Source organism: Tachypleus tridentatus, chromosome 5 (assembly GCF_004210375.1).
Source record: "Tachypleus tridentatus isolate NWPU-2018 chromosome 5, ASM421037v1, whole genome shotgun sequence".
NCBI lineage: Eukaryota > Metazoa > Arthropoda > Merostomata > Xiphosura > Limulidae > Tachypleus > Tachypleus tridentatus.
In genome coordinates, this window is record NC_134829.1 from 19,834,573 (window position 1) to 19,849,733 (window position 15,161).

The window sequence follows — 15,161 nt, forward strand, 5'->3', positions numbered from 1 at the left end:
ACAATTTAGTTTTGTTTAAAATAACAATAGTGTTAGAAATATTTTAAATTATATTACGGAAAAAATAGGTATAGTTTACATGACCAAAAGTATAAATGTGTTTTATTTGTACATGAGTAATAACATGTTTACTGATAAAAACATACGTTATATACATTTAACACAAATAAATACTGTGATATATGCTATCCCAAGTTATGTTTTACTATTGTAATATTTCCAAACTGTTAATACTAAAGGAAAATTCTGCATTTCCCTCTTAGGTTTCACATTATAGTATTACTGACGTGTTTTAGACAACTACTCTAATACAGTCTACTATGACTAAAAAGGTTTGAGTGAACTAAAAGCTGTAACGAAATAAGTGCCTAATTTAATGTAGAGTCAAAGCTCTGGTTTTAACTTGATCCTATTCTAGACTCTACATTAATGCTGAGCACTTTAATTACAACCAGTTCGTTTTCGTATGATAATATCACAAAAGTGGCGTTGTAACAGGTGCATGGCGGTTAAGGGTATATAATTACCCATTCAGTAATATCTTGACGGTCCCCGCATGATAAAAATAGAACAGTGATAGTTAATGCATTTGTAAAACATTACTGTCACTGCTACTTACCTAATGGGAATTTTACATGTTTGTTAGATAATATATAATTTAAATTGCTCATGAACTTTAAGAACCCCAAAAGTATGATTCCGTGTTAAATTACGACATTATACGAATATTGATGTTTACGGATAACGGCGTCGTCCTAAACATGTTTATCTTGTCAAATAGAGAACATTTGCCAATTTGTTGAATACTCTGGTTATGGACGTAATATAGTTGTGAAAGTCATCTCAGCAGAAACGACTACAAGCCATATAAGCAGTAATTATCTCATTAACTTATGGGCTCCGTAAACGATAAATCAAGAATTTTTAACACGTTTCGGGTTCTAGTTGTCGTACAGTAAAATCTAGTGTAATCTAAAACCACTGATGCAAAATACCACATAAACATCTGGCACTTTTAAGATCGGATGCAGCTGCAGAATGTTTACATTGTAAAGCTGAACCTGTTATCAACTACTTATCAATGAGGCCTCACATATCGTGCAGCGACTAATCCACAGTTCTCTGATACAGTAGAAACTTTTAATGTTGTTTTATGCAAGAACTGGAGATCACCAGATGTACAAAAGTGATTCCTCCATGTGCATTCTCGTCAAGACATTGAGAGGTAGTGTAAACATTAAACTGTTTGTGTTGCCCAGAGATAAAGCTAGATACATGAGTGCAAACTCAGTTGAAGAATTGCAGACACTTCTTCTGAGTTAGTAGTAGTGGATATGGCTAACCTCTACAGTTCTTCCAGAACAACCAGACTGTGGTGAAATGTGTACAGACAGCCATACTAACTTGTTGTTGCTTTTATGTAATGACTTAGTAGAAAATGTATAAGAAAGAAAACGTTGTTCCTTTTTGAAGCCTCAGATTATAGGGAGGCATATATTTTGGTAGAATCCAAAAGTTACCTGTACATATATATACTGCATAAAAAAAGTGAAACCGGTTCTCAATCAGATCAGTTGAGTGAACTTTTGACTTAGAAGCCAAGTGGCATTGTTTTCAATCACAGATATTGCTATACAGGGTCAAGTTGTTGACCTTTCTCACCTTCTTGTTTTCACCATCACTGAGACTTTGTTTAATCACCCATAATCAACAGTGGGAGAATACATTTTATTAAACGAACTAGGAAGTTCGATTACTTTATCTGCAACCCCGTCCCGATTGACCTAACATCAGTGAAGTCTGAAAGTATGGGATGGGATGGGAAGTCGAGAAGTCTGAGCTACCACCTGTATCAGTAATGCAAGTGTCCTAACATTTTCATTTGCTGAAACTCAACTAGCATCAGCGAAACAGTAAAAAAACACCCGAAGGAAAGAAAAAGAAGAAACACATTCTTATAGTGTCCTCTCGACAGGTATTCTGAACAAAGTCATTATAGAAATCATATACGAGAGCAGTTTTTGTAAGATACTTGTGTTTTAACAGAGTCTCGAAATAAATTAATCATTCATCTTGCAAGTTACTTTATAGCAGTGGTAACAGCAATATTTTAGTTTGGTATTTGATGTATCTCGTCTAATATTTTCACCACATTAATGAACTAAACTTATAAAATATGCAACTTGGATATTCACAATTTTTGTATTCAGTAAAACATAAAATGAGACGTAAAAATTTGTCTTTTAAGTAAAACGAGGAGTTAAATAATTTCTGTCATTTACATTGTATCTATAGAACGATGTTGGTTTAAATGTCAGAGAACAATTTTCTAAAATAATTCAAATAACCAGTAAAGTTATGTTTCCTGTAGTTAGAATGTTAAAAGTCTTTTCAGTTGTACACAGGGTCATTTAATATTTTCACCACATTAATGAACTAAACTTATAAAATATGCAACTTGGATATTCACAATTTTTGTATTCAGTAAAACATAAAATGAGACGTAAAAATTTGTCTTTTAAGTAAAACGAGGAGTTAAATAATTTCTGTCATTTACATTGTATCTATAGAACGATGTTGGTTTAAATGTCAGAGAACAATTTTCTAAAATAATTCAAATAACCAGTAAAGTTATGTTTCCTGTAGTTAGAATGTTAAAAGTCTTTTCAGTTGTACACAGGGTCATTTATATTGGCATTTGATACTCCTGAAATAGTTATTTATGTTTGCTTATATTAATGATTAATTATTTAAATCATTAATGAATAGCATTTTCTTGGAGATATTCATTAAATAGTGATTTTGTTGTCATTTAACATCCATTATCAAAATCATTGGCAGATTTCTTTTATTAGCCTGAAGATGTTTAGATACATGAGGGTCACATAAGTGAGATAAAGTCTCAAATACAAAACGTAAGACACTTACCATAGTGCTTTGTCGGAAAAAATTGTCAAACTCATTCTGAGTTCTATGTATGAAGAAACAAATCACACAAACATTACGAATATCAAACATTTTGAGGGTCAAATCAAAATAATGTTATCTTTAGTGTATTGCCTAATCATTTGTAATATTACACAAGCACTGAATATGTTTAAAATATTTTAAAAAGTTATACCTGTGACAACGTAATTGTTTAAAAATATTGCCTTATTTAAGGACTAGTTGATAAAATATAAACGTGATGTTACTGTTGTCAATCAAACATGCTCATAATAAGTGACGACTTAATTCCAGACGAATTTTCAAAATAAGATTAACATAAATCATTTTTAATATCAGTATCACGAAATTAATCAAATGCAATATTTTATATATTGCGTTACTTATAATAAAAATTATACTCATAAAACATATTATATATACATATTTAAAGACAGGATTACAATGAGTTATAAAAGCTTGTATCATTGCATTACAATTGTAAATGTATGTATTAAAAAACTGTAGAAAATTTTCCTGGATAAAAGTTAAGTAAATAATATAATGATAGTCCGGCTTCTCTATTGCATACGCTATTTGTGTAACGTGTTAGAAAAACGTTACTAATAATATTTATTATGACTACTGATATATGAAACAATATTTATTAAACCACCTTTAACTATTTGTCTGGTCAGTATATTTTCGTCCCCTCAGTGGCTCAGCGGTAAGTCTGCGGACTTACAACGCTAAAAACCTGGTTTAAATATCCGTGGTGGGCAGAGCACAGATAGCTCATTGTGTATCTCTCCTTAATTCAACAACAACAGTATATTTTCATACAAGTTCTTTCTCATATTTTTATTATACTGTCAGTATATATTACAGTCATTTTTCACTTCATTCTTATTATAAAGGAGAAATATGAATTTGCAAGTATTGATATGCAAGTATAATGATATTTAAAATGATTGTGTTTTGTTATCTCTACAGGTGAGCAAGATTGTGTGACAAATAACCCAACTTTAGTTTGCAATTTTTGGCTTCATTAATTTCAGATGTTTAGCTAAAGTGATATCTGTCTTAAAATGAGTAAGTCAGAAAGAGAAGGACGAAAAGATAAGATACGTTTTCAGTGAAGATTCTTTACCTCGGGTAACTAAGTGTGATAAGGGCTTAAACAAATTGGTTCATTGAAGGTCTGATTGATTGTTGAAACGTTCGTGTTGGAAAAGGGGGTTTCATATTAAGTATAAACTTTTCAAATCTTCATCTAGACCTGACTTTAAATGAAGACAACGTTTACATTAATGATCGTGAATGATCGTGATTTTGACAATGACGATATGCATGTTGTTAAGTTTGATTCATTCAAACCTTAGTTGAATGAGCACTTGGCTATAAATTCTATCAGTTTAGCTTTATCTAGTGATTTTTGACTTTTCGAAAGATTGGTGGGTATCATAAAAAATAGTCATTTGAGTCTTTGAGTTTGGTATGTTCTTAACATAGTCGTATTAATATTTTCAATATTCGTAAAACAAAGAATGAAATAAGGAAACATGTATTATGATCTTAATTTCCTCTACGCTTATAATGTATATATTTATAATCATCATGCTATTATTCACGTACCAATAGAGCATTTAAATGTTTGCACTATGCAAAATGTTGTACATTATACAATTACTCTTATAATCACAAAGTGAAAAGTAAATAATCGTATTTACGATAAAATCCTGTAATTTTGGTCGCCGGGTATTTATTTTGTAGACATGAAATACAAGTGTCATTTAAAAAGAAACTAAATTTTACTAATTTATATTGTCACAGTGTATATAAACTAAATACATTAGACAGTAACTAGTCAAACGGTTTTATTGTTGTTCTTTAGCTCTGAGTTTTACATTACGAATAAACATTTTTATGACCCAATGCGTAGTTTTTAAGTGCTCTCAATATTAATTTGGTTTGTTTTTTAGTTTTGTAAGTGCCATTTTGGTTCAGCGGTAAGCCTTATGGCACAGAACAGATAGCAGTTCGTGTCAATGAACACTATAATTATTTATCGTTTACTTGTAACTGGTAAAAGAGAAATATGAAAAAAACTTCCTGTTTAGACGTATTGACTGGTAACAATAAAATATTATACAGACAAACGTATTCATAAACGGATAAAACTTACGACTAGAAAACGTATAATCAAAATGTTCGAGAAACAGCTAGAGCTTATACAGTTGAGTTAATTATCTTCATCGACAACTGGCTACGAATAACGTCGGATTATATGAAAGATGTAAATCCTTTCAAAGGTCAAAGGTCGTCTGAACCGCGTACTGCTTATTACGAACTCACCTAAATTTGTCTTTTATACGCGATTAGTAAAAATAAATAATTATCATGACACTGTTACTATGTGCAGATAGTCTGAAATAACATTACAAAATTTAAATCACTGTGTCGAACTTTATCAATAGGATGTAGTCCTGCTGGCTCAGCAGCGAATCTGAGGGATTATAACGCTAAATGTCAGGTTTTAGTATCCTCGTTTGTGTAAGCACATTGTGTAGCTTTGTGTCTGAGAACAAACAAACGATACGAGAAATATTGAAATTTTGTTTCAAGATATATTTTTGTGAAATATAGCTGTAAAGTGTAAAAACAAAACAAAACAGAAACTTATATTTTCAACTAAATAGAGCAGCTCTATTGGCAGATTTAACGTTACGTAGTAACTACTATTAAGTATGTTCAAACATGTCAAAATATCAATGAACGTAAAATGTTTGACTATCTTAGTAAAATAAAATTGGAAAATTGGAAATGTTTGTTCTTGAATTTTCCACAAAGCTGGACAAGGGATATGTGCATTACCCGTCCTTAATTTAACAGTGTAGGACTAGAGGGAAAGCAGCTAGTAATCAACACCCACAACTCTTGGGCTACTCTTTTACCAACGAATATTGGAATTGGGAGTAACTTTATAACGCCCCCACTGCTGTAAGAACGAATATATTTCATAAGATGGAGATTTGAAACTGTGACCCTCAAATTACGAGTTGAGCATCTTAACCACCTGTCCATACTAGACAAACTGATAATGAATAAACAGCATGTATGTGTGTGTGTGTGTGTGTGTGTGAATTTAGACAAGAAATTTCCAAATATAACATTCAAATAAACAATCTTAACTCATCAGCAGAGTTTTGTCAGATAAAACTTATGAACTTATAAGAATGATAACAGAAATAATAGTCAACATAAATGAAAACAAAACAGTAAATAAGGGCTTCGCATCACGATTTAAATTAAATCAATATTTTACAAAAGCAACTAAATGACCAACGAGTGGGCTTACTTACAGACAATCAATGTAACGGCGTTACATAGCACATTTGAAGGGACGGCAAATTTTGAACAAAATGCAAAATTTAAAACCAGCTTCATTATAATTGTTGTTGTCGTTTGTTATTATGCACAAAACTACACAAAGAGCTATGTGTGCTCTGCCCACAACGAGTATCAAAACCGGTTTCTAGCAGTAGAAATCTATAATGAATTAATTCATTTGATGGTTACAAAAGTAACAAAAATCATGTTAAAAGAAATCAGAGATACAAAGTACTTCTTTGTCATTGTAGATTCCGCTCTTGATATACCAATGCCCATTGTTTTGAGGTATATTAAATCCAATGGAACACCAACTGAAAGTTTTATCTGCTTTCTGCCCAGTACTAGACACAAAGCTGATAAACCTGAAAATGCAGTACTTCATGCGATTGCCTCTGAAGACAGGCATATTGTTAATTGTCAAGGGCAGTCATAGGACAATGTCAGCAACATTTTGGGTAGGTATAAAGGTTTGTAAACTATAATACAAATCTTAAGTCCGTATGCTGTAGACGTGACCTTTTCTGCTTATTCTTAAATTTTGTAGGGCAGTGTGCTGCCGAATACACCGAAGATGCTTGCATGTCTTTAATAGGGACCACCAAATCTATACACCTTTCAGTACATCGACTCAAACATAGGAAAATTTTATGTCAAATCCAAAACAGACAGTTAAAGTGTGAAAAGATTACCCAAAACTAAGTTACCTGTTAGCCGTGCTTGATATAATTTAAGTGAAAACTAGGATGGTATTATAATGTATTTTATAGCAAAAGAATAACATTGTACTGTAAAACTAACCAAACGTCAAAAGAAAGGATCAAAATCCACTTTCATGTAAACTGTTAAGATAAATTTAGACAGAGGGGTATACTTATGCGATTCATTAATATAACTTTCGTAATGATGATATAATCAATGAATTAGAAAAACAGCTAAATTGAAACCAAGTTTTCAAAATTATGAATTGCACAAAGAAAACTGCAATGTGATGAAACTCAAAAAAGAGAAATAGATTTTTTGAATTTCGCGCAAAGCTATACGAGGGCTATCTGCGCTAACCGTCCCTAAGTTAGTAGTGTAAGACTAGAGGGAAGGTAGTCTAGTTATCACCACCCACCGCCAACTATTGGGCTACTAATTTACCGACAAATAGTGAGATTCACCGTCACATTTAACGCCCCAATAGCTGAAAGGACGAGCATGTTTGGTGCAACAAGGATTTGAATCCGCGATCCTTAGATTACGTTTCGAACACCTTAACCCACCTAGCCATGTCGGGCCAGGAGAAATATAACCAGAGTTTGTTTATAAGTTTTCAGACATTCTGCTGGGGGGTGATTTCTAGAGAAGAGAAAAATTTAGATTATAAACTTTTTTAACGACATTAAATTGTGTGCAATTTTAACACAATATAAAAAATGCAGTATATAAAAATTCATATGATAATTTTAATTTCTCATTCAACATAAACATATTTTCGTAATCAGAATTTCTGTTGTCCTCAGAAAATCTCTAAGAATATTATAAAAATTAATTAGAATTCTTTTAGAAATTAATATGTTCATTTTCAAAATTTAAAAAAAAAAAACTCAAAATGTAGAAATTAACTAACAATTTTGAATCCATGTTAATTACTGGGCAGCAAATATTCACAGTGGAAGTATCGAAACGTGAACATAGCTCTAAAAATGTTATTGGCTTTCAACAGTATTCACGAAATATGAATATTAAAATTCGAGGACTACCAGAACTACAGAAAGAAAATATCAGAGAAATTATTCTTGAATAAAAGACATAAGAAATATGAGAAACATGCTCACCCCTTCAGCCGTGTGAGTGCTATAATGTTACAGAACATCCCACTATTCATTGGTAAAAAAGTAGCCTAAGCTTTGGAAGTGGTGATTACTAGCTGCTTTCCCTCTAGTCTCCGCTAAATTAGGGACAACTAGTACAGATATCCCTCGTGTAGCTTTGCGCGAAATTCAAAACAAAAGCTCTACAGATGTTTTTTTCAACAGTTGTGACAAATTGCGCTACGAAGTGATATTTTTCCTCTTTGAAAGCTCCTCCCCGGTGATACAGCGATAAATCTACGGCATAGCGACACTAAAATCCAAGGTTGGTTCCCCGCAGTAGACACAGCAGTTAGCTCAATGTGACTTTGCTATAATAATACACAGAGACACCATTTTGAAAATATTTCAGAATTACTGCAGATAAAAAATTTTAAAACAAAAAGTAAATTTCTTTGTTATCTTAGCTATTGAAAATTCTCTAGTAAATAGATTAAATTATTGCAGTATAATAGATAAATTTACACGGTCAAAAGCAAAAGGTACAAATTTGTAAAGTTATGACTATTCATATCGAAAAGAGTCCGGCATGGCCAAGCGCGTAAGGCGTGCGACTCGTAATTCGTGGGTTCGCGCCCGAGTCGCGCTAAACATGCTCGCCCTCCCAGCCGTGGGGGCGTATAATGTGACGGTCAATCCCACTTTTTGTTGGTAAAAAGAGTAGCCCAAGAGTTGACGGTGGGTGGTGATGACTAGCTGCCTTCCCTCTAGTCTTACACTGCTAAATTAGGGACGGCTAGCACAGATAGCCCTCGAGTAGCTTTGTGCGAAATTCCAAAAAATAAAAAAACATCATATCGAAAATATACGTGAATAATAATAAATAAAAATTTAAAGCAAGGAGATTGCATCTATCTTAATAACGAATAAAATATGCTCATATTTGCACCATAAGACGAACAGATATTTATTTAATAATATTTTACTTTTAAAATGAAACGTGGAAAAACTTTATACATATGAGAAACTAGGAGAGCAGCAAAATGCATTTAGCTTAGGTACGACAAATTTTTAACACCGCTGCTAAATTATTGGCTTTCAACAGTATTCACGAAATATGAATATTAAAATTCAAGGACTACCAGAAGTACAGAAAGAGAATATCAGAGAAATTATTCTTGAAGTTGCAAAAACTGTTTATATCAACATAAAAAATGATGATATTCAAATTGCTCATAGAGTTACGTCAGAAAATATAAAGACAGAAACTAAGCCTATTATCGTAGAATTATTGAGTAGGCAATTTAGAAACAATTTTTTTCAACAAAGATTGAAAAAGTAGTTAAAACGATTAACTTCCTAAACGCTAAAATCGGGTTTGATTCCCCACGTTAAATATAGCAGATATCCCAGTGTGACTTTGCTCTCAACAAACAAACACATGAACGGTTGGCTTTAATATAATGTGAACTATAAATAAGGTCTATTTTTTTACAAATGAGCAACTCATACAATAACTAATAGAAAAAACTTTTCAGTAACTGCAAATCTGATATGAACAAAAATATCAGATCATTTGAATTAAAGAAGAAAAATTCTGGCATGGAAATCAGAAAAAGTGTGTGTGTTTTCTTATAGCAAAGCCACATTGAGCTATCTGCTGAGCCCACTGAGGGGAATCGAATCCCTGATTTATAGTGTTGCAAATCCGTAGACTTACCGCTGTACTAGCGTGGAGCGATCACAAAAAGAAAAATCCAATAAGAATTAAAAGTAACTAAAATTTAAAAATTTTGTTAACCCGTTTCAATAATTTATAATTAATAATCCGTATAGCACTATAGCTAGTTCAAATATAATTATTGTACTACAGATAGATATAAGTAGACTTAAATATGACATTTAACCATTTTATTATTTATCTACAGTTAATTCTACAAAATTAACAGACATTTGAGCCAAAAATGTAGAAATAAGTTTATATAATACAGATGGATACTATAAAGCTAGAAATTATAACAAATATCGAGATATTATAATATTTATACGCAATAGAATAATTAAAAAGTTATAACTCCTGAAGTAGTAATTGTATACTGTACACACAAAAATACCAATTTCAATATTGTAGAAATTTATAGGTCTGTAAAGTATGCTAGTTTAAATAAAATAACTAAATATTTTAGAAGACATAAATACAGGTATTAAATCTGAAAAGAAAAGTGTAAAAATATAGAAATGTGCCAGCTGATTTTCATTTTAATTCTTCTATATAAACTACTACTATAAAACAGCCAAATAGATCTATTGATCATATTTGTATTAGAACAGGTAAAATAAATTCCAAACAACCTCCTGTCATGAAAACTAGAATTAGGTGATTCTACTATAGCTCTGAAAATTAACTTAGAAATTAAAATTACGTAGAAAAGTAATCATAGTTTACGTAATAATGAAGCATGGAAAATAAGTTTTAAAAAGCCCAATATGATAATAAAAGAAACTGATTTTAGTAGTACTTAGAAAAAAATTAAATATAAAATATGGGTATAAAACTGTATTATAAAATTAAAATATAATAATTACATCAAACGCAGTACATAAAAAATATACAGGAAAAAATGTTTCAATTATGAATTACACAGGTCTGCGATAGTTTTAATGTTTCATAATTTTTTAATGTTCTACAATGCTCAAAATGGCATATGTAATACTACGTAAATTAATTATTTTCGTTAAAATGAGCCACACTTTGTTATGCTTAAAATGTTGACAAGATTCCCTTGACCTCTATAGATTTCTCTAGACCAGTGTTGATGTGAGAGCCTTATCGATCATAATAGAACCCACGAGAAACACACCGCTCTTATATAAACGATTAATAGGTCATATGACGTGTCGTTTCTGTATAGTATTTGTCTCTGCATGCACTTTGGCATTATTTTTCTTTTCAATATTATATATTCGTCGCTATGGCAACAAGAGGTTGTGTAAATGACCTAAAGATATTCTGTTATATTTATGGTAATTTTTTTTACTGACATCGGAAATTGGTATCCAATGAAAAGTTCGAAAGGATAACGAGGAAAGCTGCTACTGACAAAGTTTTAAGAAACAACAGAGCCCAAAATTACGAAAATATTGTCAATAACATGCTCGAGAAATTCAAAGAGTTGGGTTGTAATATGAGCTTGAAAGTTCATTTCTTACACTCACAAATTGACTATTTCTCTGATAATCTCGACGCCGTCAGCAAAAGACAATGGGAAAGATTTCATCATGGAAATGACGATGAAGTATTTGGGAAGGCAGAACATCAGCATGACGGCTGATTATTGCTGGTCAGTGAAATGAGATGCTCCATACGCAATACATAAAAGAAAGTCCACAACATGTAGCTATGAGACTAAAAGTCTAGATTTCACACAAATCAGGGTGAACGAGGATACATATTTGTTTGACATAAATGTTCTAACCTTTCTTCAGCTTTTTGTATTTTTATTATTTTTTGTTCATTATAGTAAACGAAACAATAATTTGGTCTAAATAACAGTTTTTTTCTTCCTGATTGGTAGATAAATCTCTACATGATGGAAAAAAAATTAATATTATTTTCGAAATATATGTAGCTGAATTATGAAAAATCTGTTATAAAAACCAAAACAATTTTTATGAATTTTATTTTGTCTCACTGAATTATTTTTTGCATACAAAATAAATGAGGTAACAGTGAAGTATCATAAAAAAATACATATATCGAGTTTATCGAGCAACTCAAATTATACACAAATTTGTTTAATTGATATCAAATAAATACTGCAAATGATTAAAATAATTTAACTGTTTTAATACAGGTGGTCAGTTAAATGAAGCATGGTATAAAACTAACATAACTGTAAAATCTATCTATCTAATACCAACTGATAAATATAAAATTAAAAGAAGTTTAAAGTCTAAAAAATGGAAAGCTGAAGAAAAAATAAAATTACTGCTGAAATTATTAAAAGTAATAGTGAACAAATGACTCACTCAGTTAATATGTTGTTGTTGTTGTTTTGGATAAAGCACAAAGCTACAAAATGGGCTCTTTGTACTCTACCCACCACGAGTATCGAAAGCCGGTTTTAAAGTTGGAAGTCCGAAAACATACCGTTGAGCCATTGAGGAGCAGATAATACGCCCATAGAAAAAGGAGTTGTACCTGATATTTAATGTAAATTTGTTATATAAAAATTTAAAGAAAGAAATAAAAGCTATCTGAATATTTAAAGATCAATCCCTTATTAATAGTTATATCAAAACTTCTCGAGAAAATTATTAAAAGAAAAAGAATCATCTTTTCAGATTCAATAAGTTTCTTTCCAAATAGTCAGTTTGGGTACAGTAAAAATATAAACACAAAAGATAAACTAATTACAGTGATTACTTTGTTAAATCAATTTGTTAATGATCATAAAAACATATGGCTTTTCGAGGTATATCAAAAGCTTTTAAAAATATTTTACAAGAACTTTTATTCAAAAATCTTTATAACATCGGAATAAACAGTACTATTTAAGTTAGTTTAAATCATATAGAGCAAATAAAAAAGAAGTAGCTAAAATGAATAATGTTATAAGTAATGAAATGAACTTAACTTCTTGAGTACCCTAGGGATATGTTTTGGGGCCATTACTGTTGTCATTAAAATTTAAGTAATTTCTGCGACATTCAGTTTAATGCAGAAGTACGTACTGTAAATAATTCAGTATTATTCTATAATGAGAATTTTCATAACGAGACCGTAACTAACAAACTAACATGTGTAGAAAGCGATTTATTAATAATTTACTGTATTCAAATGTAATAAAAATAGTATACACTATATTTTCTATAAAACGGTTAATTCAAAATGGACTAATAATTTATGAAAATGTATTTCTATATATTTATTTCTTAAGAATAATATAAATATTAATTCAATTATACAACAATCAGAATGTATTCAATATCTTGGACTAGAATTAGACTATAAAGGGTGGCCCATAAGTCCCTACCCATTTTATGTATCCAGTGTATCTGTGTGCTGTACCTCATTCTCGCTGCATAATATTATGCAACGCCATGTTTTGTGAGACATTTTCCTCAACATAGCAGGGGTTATTGTTCCAAATGCCGCGGTAACAGCTGCCTTCAACTCATCATTAGTATTATTGAATATGACATAATAACACTTGGATGGGTAGGGACTTACGGGCCACCCTGTAGATTAAATTGAAAAACTACTACATTAATAAAAAAATATATATATCATCAGTAAGGTGTTTACTACTTAAGATATTTATCTCAGAATTAAATTAACAATATTTATTGTGCTTTCTTTGATTCAATGCTGCAACATCGTATCAATTGCTGTGGGGATACCGGTCTAAAAAATGCAAATGTTTTAATACAGTGACACAAAATATACGATTTATAATATCCTCATCATAGTATAATCATAATAAATTACATTTTCAGAATTACAATGTATCATTTCTTATCAATCAAATAATTAAAACTTAGGATTAATAAAACACAACAAATATCTTTATATTTATATTATCTTCTATACATTTACTCAGAGGAAACTAGTATCATACACTCAGTTATTTGATCGGGTGTACTTGTAATTTGAATGTATTTGTGCCTTAAACGATGTACGCAATGACGTGTCTCTGTTAGAGACAAAACTTTGAACAAAAATAAATATATTACCGTAGAAGTAGCTTTATAAAAACTTCAGGATAGTATTTCATTGTTAATAGCAGTAATCTTTGACTTTCAGTTACTCACTCATCTTTAACTAGAATAAATAACGCTGAGAGATTAAACATCGCATTTTAGTTGTACGTTAATAGATCTATCCTTACCTTTTTGTTTAGGTACATTTTTAAAAAATATATAAGAAACTTTCATTTGCTGTTTTGTTCTTATCTTTACACAAAATCGTACATTATATGAATAAAAAACTTGAATTTTTTTAGTATATGTCCAAGATTATTGAATACGAATTGCTTTTAACGTTATTGCAACAAAACTTTTCCAAATGCCTCCCATCATTGATATCTAATAAATATTCTTGTTTTAAAAGTATATGTATATCTGCATATATCAATGTATAGCATATCGTGTATAAAATGCTAAGTTGGAGTTCTAAAATTAGAAAAATATATTCGAAAAAAGAGTATATATATATATCGCACTTTAATAAACACTTTAATGGGACCGGCATGGCCAAGCGTGTTAAGGCGTGTGACTCGTAATCTGAGGGTCGCGGATTCGCATCCCCGTCGCGCCAAACATGCTCGCCCTTTCAGCCGTGGGGGCGTTATAATGTGACGGTCAATCCCACTATTCGTTGGTCAAAGAGTAGCCCAAGAGTTGGCGGTGGGTGGTGGTGACTAGCTGCCTTCCCTCTAGTCTTACACTCCTAAATTAGGGACGGCTTGCACAGATAGCCCTAGAGTAGCTTTGTGCGAAATTCAAAAACAAACAAACAAACAAGCCAACGTTTGACTCTTCCAGGCAGATTGTTTTCGTTGCTAAGGTAGTGTCTTAGGGCAAGACATAAATCATTAAATATATCAAATCTTATCTTGGACTAAAACATACGTTCGTCAAAGTAACAGTCCTTGTCTTGGGTTAGCACATAAATCCCTATGTGTAAAATCCTTGTATTGGGTCAACACATAAGTCCCTAAATGTAACAATCCTTGTATTGGTGTAAAACACAAATCACTAGATGTAACAAATTTGATTTGGGCTAAGAATTAGATGTAGCAAACTAAACCTTTTATATAAATAAACGTCAATCTATATATCTGTTCCTTATATGTTTCTACATTTCTTGATCAATCAACACCAAATTTAACACAGTGATGCAGTGCCATCAGGAAGATCATGAAAGAGAGTTACCTATTTAATTTCATATTGATAGAATTCTTGGAAGTAGTATGTCTTTCTTTCCAACATAGGTACTTCATTGTATTTTTGTATTGTTTGTTTGTTCTGAATTTCGCGCAAAGC

General features: G+C 31.2%; 1 long non-coding RNA gene across 1 annotated transcript; it reads left to right on the forward strand.

Annotated features, from left to right (window-relative positions):
• Positions 1 to 1,082: 1,082 nt before the first annotated feature.
• Positions 1,083 to 13,966, forward strand: LOC143250652 (uncharacterized). Its single transcript, XR_013028288.1, has 3 exons — positions 1,083 to 1,975; positions 6,567 to 6,773; positions 10,911 to 13,966. It is a non-coding gene; the product is annotated as an uncharacterized LOC143250652 (long non-coding RNA).
• Positions 13,967 to 15,161: the final 1,195 nt, after the last annotated feature.